Genomic DNA, 15,130 nt, shown 5'->3' on the forward strand with positions numbered 1-15,130 from the left:
TGTGGTACCGGTAACCGAGAATTGTAGGGTACTATATCATGGAGATTATTTGATTTTTTTACAAATTTCGTTGTGCAAATTGTTCATTTCTCAGTAAATAAATAGTACAACCAGAAACATAGCTTCTGAAATATTCATAAAACTATGTAGGTAGGCTACTCTAAATCGATGTATTCTAGAAACACTTATCCAAATTTACTGAGGGAAGAAACTTGTGAGGAAATTTTTTAAGGCAGATTCCATCAAAGTCATTCTCTACAATTATTTATGTTGTAGGTTTTAACCTAGGTTATAAGGAATGTCCATAAATATTCATTTCCAATTTCTATTTCTAATACAGTAACTCAATTCCATTGTCTTACAGAACTTATATCGTAGGCTGTAGGATACCTGTCAACAGCTTTTTCTGACTTAATAAAAACTATGATAGCAACAATAGACTACAATACTTGGAGTAAGGTAAAATCTAGTTGTGAAAAGTTACCTATATCAAATTGAATAATCATCAATCATTTACTGATTGATAAGATGCTTTTATGGTGGTTCTACCAAATCTAATAACCTCATCCAAATTTAATAATACAGATCTAACCTCAAAATCACAAAATAACACAAATCTAACCTCAAAGATAGCAAGAACTGTCAAAACAGTTGTGCTTGGTTTCAAGGCCTTCTAGACTTTTACCTGAAGAGTAGACCGTAGGTAGAGAGTAACCAAGCCTGGAACATTGCAGACGTTTTGCCAGAGTGCAGCACAGTAGTTGGGTCAAGTGGTAGGTTGGGTCAGATGTCAATTGGGTCAGTTGGTTTTTTGATATTCATAGAGTTGGGACAAATGGTATATTGGGTCAGATGTCTATTGGGTCAAATGGTTTCGCGGTTTCTCTCTATTTTAAAAAATTGGGTCTAGTGGTAGGTTGGGTCAAATGGGAGTTGGGTCAGTTGGTTGAGCCCCGTGTATGTTGAATGTGAATTTTTTGTTCTATCTGTATTTTTTCTGATTCTTGAATGAATAAAAATGAGAATTTTGGCTGAGAATTTTCAACTTCAATTGGATTATTAATTTTTAAATGAATTAAGATTGTTATTAATAACAGCATCATACACACAAACATTTGATGGATTTAAGCCATCATTTTACCCATAATAATTATTCATTTTTCATATTCAATGGTAACTGTAGGAAAATTTTAATGTGAAATACGTGAGCAAAGTTCCTCTGCTGCGCTCAAGAAGCCATTCCACCCTCGCCTATGGCTCAGGCGTAAACGTTTCTTTCGGTGCAGCAAACTGTCACTTTGCGCACTAGTTGCACAAATAACTATTTCTGTATACCCAGTTTTCAGTAAGTTACAATTAATCCAGAAGAAATGAAGAATAATTTTATTTGACTTTAATTTTATTAATGGACTAATCATATGAATAGATGGTATGGTGATTTAATAATAAATTATTTGATTTGAAGTTTCACTTTGAATTGAAAAAAAAGTATAACAATAATTGATGGAGCCTCAACTTAATCATTGATAAAAATTAATGTGGAAGGACCTCATTATCAGATTATTTGTCAATGTGTAATAGAATTGACTCATTTATTTATTTATTTATGCATTCATAGAAATAAAATAATTCCAAACTTATTATGAATTATATTGGAAAAGGAACAACAGCTTTTATGTTGATATCAGCAGCATGAGATGATACTGAGAGGGAAATTATGGAGTACTGTAGTATCACACAGAATAGTTATTTGTGCAACTAGTGCGCAAAGTGACAGTTTGCTGCACTGAAAGAAACGTTTACTTGGAATGGTTTGTTGAGTGCAGCAGAGGAACTTTGCGCACATATTTCACATTATGTTTTTCCTACAGTTACCATTGAATATGAAAAGTGGGTAATTATGGGTAAAATTGCCTGAAATGCATCAAATGTATATCTGTGTAATTTTATAATTAATAAATAAAATAGAATGTAGTATGTGTGTTTGAATGGCGGCTGTGTGCTGAATGAGGTAGCGTTCGCTGTGGCTGTGGCTGTCATCTACCGCCTCAATATTATGACAAACGTGCACCACAGTCACAGTTACCAACTTAATTTTGATTTTGCTGCACTGGTGCTCCTTATAACCTACTAACTATTTTGCGTTGTCATGTTGCAAATCTGGAGTGCAGAAAAAATTTTCCCGCACTAGAGCGGAAAGTCTTTGCGTTCTGTAATCAGTGCAGCAATGGCCACTTTTCAATGTAACTGTAGGAAAAATATATTTTCCTTTTTCCTATCTGAGAAGTTACTGTACTAGTGTGTGATTCACTGTATGGTGTGTGCGTATGCGTTTCATAAAATTGAAAAGACAGCAGAGCAACTGAGCAAGCCGATTATCTACTAGTAATATTGGATAATTGCCAATCGTGACTTGTTTTTATTTTGTTGAATGTGGATGTGGAATGATAAAATGGGAGCAAGGGGAGGAGGTGACAGAGTACTACAACTGTTGGAGGGGAAGGCCTGTCAATGGTACTGATCTCTCATAGCGAGTTGAAGAACTAACTGTTAGTCACCCACTTTACCCCCCTCCACACCCACTCTCACTGCTGGTCACCCATTAAGCGCAACATTAGATGAGTTCTCTGTCCTCTTCTCTTTGAATAGACCATTGATATAGAGAATAAGATTAAGAAGAGCGAAGTCCGCTATGATGCCACTGCGCTAGTGTAGCTACCAGAAATTTCGGGCAAGAAGTCGGGTATTTGTATTCGCTGTGTAGAAAAAGAGCCTTTTTCAAATGATAATATTTTTTTATTGAAGCAATAAAAAATATTCAAAGTATGGTAGTTTCATGCAGTGCTTATGGATGTACGAATCTGCATGCGCCAGATAAAAATATTTCTTTTCATACATAAGTATTTTTATATTTTCATCGGTCATGTTTCATGCAGGCTAAGCCTAGTGCCAAATGATCGTTTCAAGGAATATTGTGCTTAAGTTGATTCATTATCATTATTTGCCAAGTAATAAAATATAAGTTTTGGTAATATTATAATAAATATTTTATTTCCATAGATCCAATATAGGTATCCATATTCCATTCCATTAATTTGTCTTATATTGTAATATTTTGTGAACTATGAAAATATTGTAAGCTAAATTTGTATCATAAAAAATATTATTTGCTAAAATTGTCTATAAATTCTTCATCATTGCTATTGTTTTATTTTTCCCGTTCTTATAATATGTAGTTATCTATTATCTTATATTAAATATAGGAGTATAGAGTATAGTTAGGTACCTACTTAATATATATTAATTATACTTAAGTTGCAAAACGAATGAGAAACAGTTTCACGAAATATTGTGATAATGGTTAATTTATTATTATTTGCCATCTAATAGAATATATGTACGGTAATATTAGTGATCTATAATTTTTGTTTTATTTTTCCTGTTCTTATGATATGTAGTTATTTATTATCTTATATCAAATATAGGAGTATAGAGTATAGTTGGGTACCTATACTTAAGTTGCAAAACGAATGAAAACAGTTTCACGAAATATTGTGATAACAGTTAATTTATTATTATTTGCCATCTAATAAAATATATGGTAATTTTAGCGATCTATAATAGATGTTTTATTTTCCATATTCTAAATACATGGTAATAGGAAAATATTGTAAAAATGAGATTCATTTTCTAATAGAATGGATCAAAATCTGTAGTGAGGTAGGTTCACTAAATTAGATGTTTGGTCGAGTAAAAAATAATGTTCAATGAACAAATCATTGTATCATATGGTAATGGAAATGACGAAAAGTTGAAAAAAAAATTATATTGAAGTCCATCAAGTATGTCGAAAGATATAACGCAATGAAAGTCAATGTTTTCCCATATAAGTCTGTCTGGGCGCCTGACTTCTTGCCCGATATTCAATGGCGACGAGAAATGAAGGAGGCATCATGCTTCCAAATGCTTGAAGGTATAGCTTAGTCATCTAACTATATATATCAATGGAATAGACACAATATGCTATGGAAAACAATGTAAACAAACTCTACAGAAAAGTTTTCTATCCGATGCTGACGTCACGATTTGGTGATATGGCAGTAGATGTTGGCTTGATCGACTTTCAGTATGAATATACAATGGGCCGTGTTTATTCTATAAACTGGTCTAAGGATACAGATATTTATAAAAAGCTTGGCATCAGCTGATTAAAAGTGATCAAATAAAATAAAATCTGATAATGTTCAAAACATGCACTGTCTGACACTGGACTGAGTAAATCACTCATATAGGTAATTTGGTTTTGTCGATGGGATTGCAAACCCGTGTTTTTGTCCTTAATGGATTTGAACCCGGGCTTCTGAATTATAAGGCCAGCATCTAGTCCAATCCATACTACTACGGCCACTCCATATCATGTTTAAAATTCAACATACTTCTGTGCAACTGGGCATATGTGTTATTCAATCAGGAACATAGGTGTAGGCTAGTTTGTACTGTTATCTTGACTTACCTTACTTCAAAATCATTGAACATGTTTCGATTCTGCATGGTACAGTATACATTTAAAACATAGTAATATGAAATAAAGAAAAACACCACAATTATTGCAGATTCACATTAAAAAGTATTTGGCTACTATGAATTGATTCATTGAAGATGTCATTCCCATCAGAAGTTGTCAAATTTGGTTTAAAAGCTTTACTAAAAAAAGGTTTTACAGAATAAATGAGTGAATCAGCTCCCCTATAAAAAATGAGAGGCTATTCAAAATTTATTACAAATAAATAATTCATTATAATCAAACAAGGCTTGGCCGAGCTATAATGTTAATATATTTGAATTTTACTTCTTTAGCTCGGCCTTGGTTTAGGCATAATTATTGCAAAGACAGACAAATGCCATGTTGAATATGTTATTTTTAGGTGAAGTGTGGAATGGATTTTAACTTTATAAATAAATACAAAACTGTTTCACTTTATATTTTATTGGACCACAACTGAGAAGAAAACAATCACAACACATGAACGCCATAGCAACTCTTTTTCCAGGCACATCAAGCGCTAGTATACGCACACAGTGCTACCACAATACTCCATATAAAATTACCTCTCAACACCCTCCCTTAATTTTATAATTTCAAAAAAGAAAACATTCCTTAAGAATACAAATTCATAAGTTACTACATGAGACCAAATTTACTTAATAACAGCAGATCTGAATTGCTCAAATTTCAATTTATCAAGTGGCTTTGTTAAACCATCAGCAACATTTTTAGAACTCTCAATATACTGAATTTCTATTTTGTTTTCTCTCAATTTCTCAATGAGAAAGTGATACCTTACATCAATATGTTTGCTCCTTCTATTAAAAACACCATTATTTATCAATTTTATTGCACTTTGATTGTCAATATTAAGAATTACCTTTACTTCACTTTTTATCAAGTCTTCAACTAAGCATTTGAGATACAACAATTCTTTTACACAGTCAGCAGCTGCAATATATTCCGCCTCTGTACTTGATAAGGCAACAATAGGTTGTTTTCTTGAACACCAAGCAATAGGCCCTCCAGCATAAAAAATTACATATCCTGAAATACTTTTACGGGTTTCAATGTCATTTGCATAATCAGAGTCACAATAAGCCTCAATAATATTACTCTTATTATCTAATTTTTCATAAGCTATACCTTTGTCAATCGAACCTTTAATGTATCTCAAAGTTTGTTTCACATTTACAACATCCCTATTAGTGAAGTTTTCCAAATGCCTACTTTCTAAATTTATAGCCAATGCAATATCTGGTCTAGTTTTACTTGAAAGATACAACAAACTGCCTACAGCTTCTCTCATTGGAAAGTTACTGACTTTACTCTCATTCATAGTGATACTGTTTTGGTTACCAATAGGAATATTAGAAACTTTGGCCTCAGTCATATTATACTTGTCAATAATTTGAAGAGCATACTTAGATTGTTTCAATACAATTTTATCAGTTGTCTCATCTATTGTCATCCCTAAAAAATATTTAGGAACAAAATCGATCTTCACTTCAAATTTTTCACTCAATTTCATTAATAGTAATTTCATGTCATCTTCGTTTTCTCCTATCACTATACCATCATCAACAAACAATGCTAAAATTATCTTAGAATCTTTAGTCTTAAAAATACAACGTTCTACACTTACAGCTACTAACCCATTTTCAGCTAAACTTTTAGAAAAACATTGATTCCATTTTAGTGGTGCTTGTTTCAAACCATACAAAGCTTTTTTAAGTTTTACAATTTTAGTACCATCAAAACCTTCTGGTAGACTAATAAATATCTCCTCATCTAAATCGCCATACAAAAAAGCAGTTTTTATATCGAATTGCATCATTTTATAGTTTTTAATTGCAGCAATACCGAAGATCAATCTGAGAGCAGAATTGCTAACTACTGGACTATATGTTTCATTGTAATCAATCCCTACTTTTTGTTCAAAACCTCTAGCCACTAGTCTGGCTTTATACTTACCAGACTCTTTAATTGTAAAGACCCACTTGCTACTAATAACCTTTGATTCAATAGGTTCATTTACTTCAACGTTTTCCCATGTATTATTTTTAAACAAAGAAGACTTTTCTTCATCAATTGCTTTTTCCCACAAATCTTTATCATTACCAGTTATAGCTTCCTCATAAGTGAGCATTACATAGTCATTGAATTTTACAGGAATTTTCCTATTTCTAATTGGTCTTTTGGAATTATTCTGATCAGAGTCGTCCGGGATATTATGTTCTACTTGATTAGCATCTACATTTTCACAGTTTACGCCTACAATCTCAACTACTTCATCATTATTATTGTCACAATCGGGAATTTCACTTATCATTTTAACTTTTCTGTCACACTCATTACTGATGTCTGTTTGTATTTTACATTCATCCTGTGAAAAGATTACATTTCGGGAAATAATAATTTTTCTAGCCTTATCATCCCACAATCTATACCCATTTACAGTATATCCAATGAATACATACTTTTTAGACCTACTATCTAACTTTTTCAAATGACCTGGTACATGACTGAAAGCATCACTACCAAAAATTTGGATTCTCGAAAGATCAGGTTTCTTTGAGAACCATTTCTCATACGGGGTGCAATCCAGAGTTTCCGTTGGGCTTCTATTAATTAGATAAGCCGCTACTCTAATTGCTTCTCCCCACATTTCCTCGTCTAAGTTAGAATCAAACAAAAGAGATCTTACTTTTTCAACTAAAGTTCTGTTCATTCTTTCTGCTTTACCATTCAACTTAGGTGAATATGGAACAGTATACTCTAACACAATACCTTTGTTTTTACACCAATCTTTGAAATTATTACAAGTATATTCGCCTCCATTATCACAACGAAAACGACCAATTTTCAAGTTCCAGGTACTTTCAACTTCAGCAGAATACTGTTTTATTGCTTCAAAAACATCATTCTTATTCTTAATTAAGTATACCATAACAAAGTGAGTATAGTCATCAAGTAGCACAAGAAAGTATCTATTTTTGTCCCAAGTTATAGGTTCTATAGGCCCACAAAGATCTGTATGAATTACTTGAAGAGGCCTAGTAGCTCTATCTCTGACACTACTGAATGGTTGCCTAGTTTGGCGAGCTGTTACACATATTAAACATAGTTTACTACCAGTTTCAATCAAATTTCTGTTACTCAGATCAATTCCACTACTCAAACACAAAAGTTTTTCCATATTTTTAAAACTCATATGCCCTAACTTCCTATGCCATGTAAGAGCATCATTTTTTTACAGCTACATTAGTTTCATGAAAGCTTTGTTGATCATTCATTGTTGGTTGCACAGAAAATAGGTTATTATCCTGCCTCTGACCTTCAATAATAATTTTGTCACCTTTTTTAATCTGAACCTTATCTTCAATAAAACGTACTGAACCTCCTTTTGATGTAATAGCACTAACTGAGATTAAGTTTTTACTTAGGACAGGAACATATAATACATCATTTAGGTTACATTGATTAGTAATAATACCGCCTTTGGATTCTGAAATCATTGATTGAGACGTTTTAGCTACACCTATCTCTACATTTTGTTTTTCAATATTATTTAAAAATTCTTTATTATTAACCATATGCAATGTTGCACCTGAGTCAATAACAAACTCAATCATAGAATAGTTCTGAGTGGATTGATTTGTTTTATTTCTGTTTTCTGATGTTAGAAAAGAGACCTGACTTGACCGATTTTCTTTCTTTCTAAAGAAGCAATCTTTTTCATAATGATTAGTTTTCTTGCAAATTGTACAACCTTTTTTCTTATTACATTGAGAAGCAAAGTGTCCTATTTCATTACAGCTGAAACATCTCTTGCTTATATTACTATTATTATTACCACTTACCCCTGGTCGTGAGTTCTTGTTCTTACAATCTTTGGCCATATGTCCATATTTATTGCAATTGAAACATTTAATTTCCGTTTTAAAGGCGACCCCCTCGGTGCTGTTTGATGTTCCTTCATTCCTGCATTCTTCAGCTATGAGTCTAGATGTTAGAGTCGAAAGTGTCTTCTTTTCATCTGGCATCGATTCCCAAGCACTAATGAAGTATTTAAAATGTTCAGGTATTATGCACAATATTTTAGAAATTATCATATACTCAGTTATTTCGTTGTTAATAGATTTTAATCGGTAAGAAAGATTTTCAAGATTACTTATATTAGAAGCAATGTCCAACTTCTTATCAAACGAAAAATTGAAGAGTTCTTGTAAGAGGTTTTATTTTTGCTGCTCACTGTCTCTTTCGTAGATTTTACAAAGTTTGTCAAACATAGATTTAGAGTCATCACAATTTATTACGTGCATTAAAGGTCCTTTCTCAATAGTTGTAATGATGAGTTTCTGTACTTTAGCGTCTCGTTTTATCCATGATAGTTTATCTTCATCCTTGGTTTTTACTGCTGCATTGAGCGTCTCACTGCCATCAACAATTGTCCACAGATCTTGAGATTTTAGAATTATTTTTACTTGAAATTTCCACACACTAAAGTTTTCAACGTTTTTAAGTTTTTCAACACTTTCTATATCGGCCATTTTACTTTTGTTTTACGCTGCTCAAGCCTCAAGGTTACCTCTATTGTCGCAACGAAGCCAACACATCACAACTTTTACACAAACAATAGATTTTACTTTCCATTCACACTCACTGGGCCCATAACCTGTTGAATATGTTATTTTTAGGTGAAGTGTGGAATGGATTTTAACTTTATAAATAAATACAAAACTGTTTCACTTTACATTTTATTGGACCACAACTGAGAAGAAAACAATCACAACACATGAACGCCATAGCAACTCTTTTTCCAGGCACATCAAGCGCTAGTATACGCACACAGTGCTACCACAATACTCCATATAAAATTACCTCTCAACATGCCAATGGCTCCACTTGAAACAAAGCTTTCACTTTTCAGTTGATTACTGTTTATTCAGCCCATTATGTTTATCATTCGTTTTCTATAATGCTATAACTAGATACTGAAGCTCTCTGTAATGTCAGACTAAATTCATGCACAGTGAATAACCTGATTCTCTGAATAGATATTATTGGTAAAATCATGTCAAAAATGATTGATAAACAGAGAATGGGAATTTAGTAGAAATAATATAACTATCAATGATATAGTACCAATACTGTAACACAGAACTTAATATTTCTTAATGGGCTGAATATAGTAGTAGATGAGTTTTGCATACAATATTAATCCAATTACATGAATATATTTCTGTATATTAAACAACAAATAACAATTGTTACAGACATTCAATTTTTGGCAGACTATTCTAGATAAAAGTATTTTAGTGTTCCTTTCTACTATTATACTTAGTGTTCCTTACTGAACTTTTTTTCGGGAATGGAATTTGTGATCATTATTTTTAATCTATTCGAAAAGTGCCTACAATAAGATTAAGATGTTTTCACCTTAGGCCATGCATAAGAATTTTTTATTGGGTTACTTTTGAATTATTTGGATGGACTTCTATTTATTGTATTTAATTTGTATTGTATGTTTGAACTGAACCATTGAATTATTCATCTATCAATCTAAGTGTGAATAAAAGACATTTATCTAGGCCTATCTATCTATCTACAGGTTAACCTTAACAAGAGTGAACAAATTGTTAAATTTATTAATTATTATCTGTGAAAAGTCACTCCTGGAGTCTTCTTTGAACTTCTGTTTGTATATCCAAATGCACAACAGGTTACCATTTTGATCAAAACTTTTATTTTCCATTTAAAGTCAATTAAATGAACACATTAGCACTGTTATGTGACATAACTAGCAAGAACCCGTGCTTTGCAAGGATCTATTTTAAAACTTGACGAAATGAAAACTTGACATAATGAAATTTTGAAGAATTGAGAATAGGCCTATAACCATCCTTGGTTAATTAAGAATCTATAAGCAAAATTTCAAGTTAATTAGTCCAGTAGTTCAGACGTGATGGTGCGTCAAACATAATTTTCCTATCCCATACTTGTATAAGCCAGCTCTTCACTTTATATAATTATTATAGAGTTAACGACTGCAACAGAATAGTGGTGAAACTATGATAGCGCCAGAAGTGTCTCAAACACAATAGTAGGTACTACATGAACTTTTTGAAAGTGATTTGAAAAAATGTTAAAACAACAGAACTGAATCCTTATCATTCTACCTTCATTTAGAGAGGCTTTTGTTTGAGCCGAATGGAAATCTATTTCTAAAAAAATGAATGTCTGTTTGTGTGTTTGTTTGTTTCCTGTAGACTTGAAAACTACTTGACATAACGGCATGAAACTTTGGGAATATGTTGTGTGAATATTGGGGATGGTTTCTGAACAGAACCATCGTGAATGGAACGGGAAAAAACCGTTACTAACGCAAGCGCGATACGGTGCTGTCTGAGACACAAACCACTCTGTCTCAGACAGCACCGTATCGCGCTTGCGTTAGTAACGGTTTTTTCCCGTTCCATTCAGTCAGATCTTTGAATGTAACGTTCTTTGTGATGATGGTTAACGAGAACCGTAACTGGAGCCGTCATTCCATTTTGATGATGATATTATTGGCACTCAACCAACTGACCCAACTCCCATTTGACCCAACCTACCACTAGACCCAATTTTTTAAAATAGAGAAAAACCGCGAAACCATTTGACCCAATAGACATCTGACCCAATATACCATTTGTCCCAACTCTATGAATATCAAAAAAACCAACTGACCCAATTGACATCTGACCCAACCTACCACTTGACCCAACTACTGTGCTGCACTCTGGCAAAACGTCTGCAATGTTCCAGGCTTGGTTACTCTCTACCTACGGTCTACTCTTCAGGTAAAAGTCTAGAAGGCCTTGAAACCAAGCACAACTGTTTTGACAGTTCTTGCTATCTTTGAGGTTAGATTTGTGTTATTTTGTGATTTTGAGGTTAGATCTGTATTATTAAATTTGGATGAGGTTATTAGATTTGGTAAAACCACCATAAAAGCATCTTATCAATCAGTAAATGATTGATGATTATTCAATTTAATATAGGTAACTTTTCACAACTAGATTTTACCTTACTCCAAGTATTGTAGTCTATTGTTGCTATCATAGTTTTTATTAAGTCAGAAAAAAGCTGTTGACAGGTATCCTACGGCCTACGATCAAAGACCTTAAAGATGCATCTCTTTATCTCTTCAAGGTCTTTGCCTACGATATAAGTTCTGTAAGACAATGGAATTGAGTTACCGTATTAGAAATAGAAATTGGAAATGAATATTTATGGACATTCCTTATAACCTAGGTTAAAACCTACAACATAAATAATTGTAGAGAATGACTTTGATGGAATCTGCCTTAAAAAATTTCCTCACAAGTTTCTTCCCTCAGTAAATTTGGATAGGTGTTTCTAGAATACATCGATTTAGAGTAGCCTACCTACATGGTTTTTTAGTCATTTTCCGCCATTTTTCTCAAGAATATTACGGAGCTCCTGAAATTTTCCCAGAAATGAGACTTATGCTAGTTGATAGGGCTTAAAAATAGCTATCCATGATATAAATTTGAAGGAAATCGTTAGAGCCATTTTCGAGAAAAACGTGAAAAACATGGTTTTTTAGTAATTATCCGCCATTTTTCCGTCAGCTTGGATTGAATTTTATTGAATTTCTTATTGTCGGGTCCTCATGCTATAGGGACCTTAAGTTTAAAATTTCAAGTCGATCGGTTAATTAGGAATGGAGTTATCGTGTTCACAGACATACACACACACACACATACACACATACACACACACAGACCAATACCCAAAAATCATGTTTTTGGACTCAGGGGACCTTGAAACGTATAGAAAGCTTGAAATTGGGGTACCTTAATTTTTTTTGGAAAGCAATACTTTCCTTACCTATGGTAGTAGGGCAAGGAAAGTAAAAATGTTAAAACAACAGAACTGAATCCTTATCATTCTACCTTCATTTAGAGAGGCTTTTGTTTGAGCCGAATGGAAATCTATTTCTAAAAAAATGAATGTCTGTTTGTGTGTTTGTTTGTTTCCTGTAGACTTGAAAACTACTTGACATAACGGCATGAAACTTTGGGAATATGTTGTGTGAATATTGGGGATGGTTTCTGAACAGAACCATCGTGAATGGAACGGGAAAAAACCGTTACTAACGCAAGCGCGATAGGGTGCTGTCTGAGACAGAGTGGTTTGTGTCTCAGACAGCACCGTATCGCGCTTGCGTTAGTAACGGTTTTTTCCCGTTCCATTCAGTCAGATCTTTGAATGTAACGTTCTTTGTGATGATGGTTACCGAGAACCGTAACTGGAGCCGTCATTCCATTTTGATGATGATATTATTGGCACTCAATCAACTGACCCAACTCCCATTTGACCCAACCTACCACTAGACCCAATTTTTTAAAATAGAGAAAAACCGCGAAACCATTTGACCCAATAGACATCTGACCCAATATACCATTTGTCCCAACTCTATGAATATCAAAAACCAACTGACCCAATTGACATCTGTGCTGCACTCTGGCAAAACGTCTGCAATGTTCCAGGCTTGGTTACTCTCTACCTACGGTCTACTCTTCAGGTAAAAGTCTAGAAGGCCTTGAAACCAAGCACAACTGTTTTGACAGTTCAGCACCCAACTACTGTGCTGCACTCTGGCAAAACGTCTGCAATGTTCCAGGCTTGGTTACTCTCTACCTACGGTCTACTCTTCAGGTAAAAGTCTAGAAGGCCTTGAAACCAAGCACAACTGTTTTGACAGTTCTTGCTATCTTTGAGGTTAGATTTGTGTTATTTTGTGATTTTGAGGTTAGATCTGTATTATTAAATTTGGATGAGGTTATTAGATTTGGTAAAACCACCATAAAAGCATCTTATCAATCAGTAAATGATTGATGATTATTCAATTTGATATAGGTAACTTTTCACAACTAGATTTTACCTTACTCCAAGTATTGTAGTCTATTGTTGCTATCATAGTTTTTATTAAGTCAGAAAAAAGCTGTTGACAGGTATCCTACAGCCTACGATATAAGTTCTGTAAGACAATGGAATTGAGTTACCGTATTAGAAATAGAAATTGGAAATGAATATTTATGGACATTCCTTATAACCTAGGTTAAAACCTACAACATAAATAATCGTAGAGAATGACTTTGATGGAATCTGCCTTAAAAAATTTCCTCACAAGTTTCTTCCCTCAGTAAATTTGGATAAGTGTTTCTAGAATACATCGATTTAGAGTAGCCTACCTACATAGTTTTATGAATATTTCAGAAGCTATGTTTCTGGTTGTACTATTTATTTACTGAGAAATAAACAATTTGCACAACGAAATTTGTAAAAAAAAATCAAATAATCTCCATGATATAGTAGAAATACCCTACAATTCTCGGTTACCGGTACTTATGAGACTGCATTTCTCAGTTGAGTTATTTATTGAACTGCACTTCAAAAACCTAGAAATTTCAATAAAATATATTAACATTTTATGAGTTAGTCTGTAGGCCTACCATAATTTATTAGGTAGGCCTACCTATTAATTAATAGTTTCCTCAGAATGTGATTGAACATTTCCTCAAACAGCACCCTACACTGATGTTTATTCTTCAATTGTAACTATAGGCTAAATAGTTTAAATGATTACAGTAGAGTTTACAAAAAACAAGAGTTGATGAAACAAAAATATAATACTAATATGCTCTAATCTAACAGTCATGGGATTTGTAAAAAATAGCTCAATGGCATTGATAGCACAATTGCATTGCTTGAATTTGATGGTGACCGCAATGTCCAGATCACTATAGTCCACGTGTCCACTTGCGCTGAGAATGAAATTTGGTCGGTTACCCTAGCGATCGAATTTAACTCTGGGCAGGATAACTTCATTTAGGACTAAATGGCAGGAATTCGTTGTCATATACAGAAGTTCAGTGCTCATTTTGGGCCGTTCAGAAAGATATTCTAGCATTAAGAGCAAGAAAGTAACTCTCAGCATGCACTAACTACACTAATTTGTGTAGTGTAATTTAAATTGGAAAAAATGAAAATAAGATAACTTAAACCCATTGACTATGGATGTAAGTCAATCATAGTCAATCATACATAGTCAATGCTTACATCCATAGTCAATGCTTACATCCATAGTCAATGCTTAAACTCTCAGAGTAGACTAAATATTGATGTTGTGGAACTTCTCAAAATGAAAGAAACTTCAAGTGGAATTGAATGTTTCAAGTTTCTTTCATTGTGAAAAGAAGATAATAAAATGAAACAAAATGACTGTTTATAAAATTAGACAAATTAATGTCAAGTTTATTATAAAATATCAACATAAAAAATAAGAAAGAAGCATATAGATAGATAGATAGATAGATAAAGAATTTATTTTTCACTTCAAAAAACAATACAAAATAAGATAAAATTAAATACAATATCATTCGTCAACAATCAATACCATAGTTCATAATAATCCGAAAATTCTTAGGCATAGCCGAAGCCGTTAGCCGGAGTTGATAGTTATTCAATCTATATCTCATCCTTATCTTCTAGTTTTTGTCAAAAGTTCTC

General features: G+C 33.1%; 1 protein-coding gene and 1 long non-coding RNA gene across 5 annotated transcripts in view; one reads left to right on the forward strand and one right to left on the reverse strand.

Moving 5' to 3' along the window:
* LOC111051292 (gastrula zinc finger protein XlCGF57.1-like) overlaps positions 1-15,130 on the forward strand; it is a 76,706-nt gene that overhangs the window by 22,749 nt on the left and 38,827 nt on the right. The gene's annotated exons all lie outside the window — the stretch shown is intronic.
* LOC120352277 lies at positions 4,972-10,405 on the reverse strand. The gene is made up of 2 exons (XR_005571738.1): positions 9,431-10,405; positions 4,972-5,109 (listed from the first exon to the last, which is right to left on the reverse strand). It is a non-coding gene; the product is annotated as an uncharacterized LOC120352277 (long non-coding RNA).

This window comes from Nilaparvata lugens, chromosome 7 (assembly GCF_014356525.2).
Source record: "Nilaparvata lugens isolate BPH chromosome 7, ASM1435652v1, whole genome shotgun sequence".
In the NCBI taxonomy this organism is placed as follows: Eukaryota; Metazoa; Arthropoda; class Insecta; order Hemiptera; family Delphacidae; genus Nilaparvata; species Nilaparvata lugens.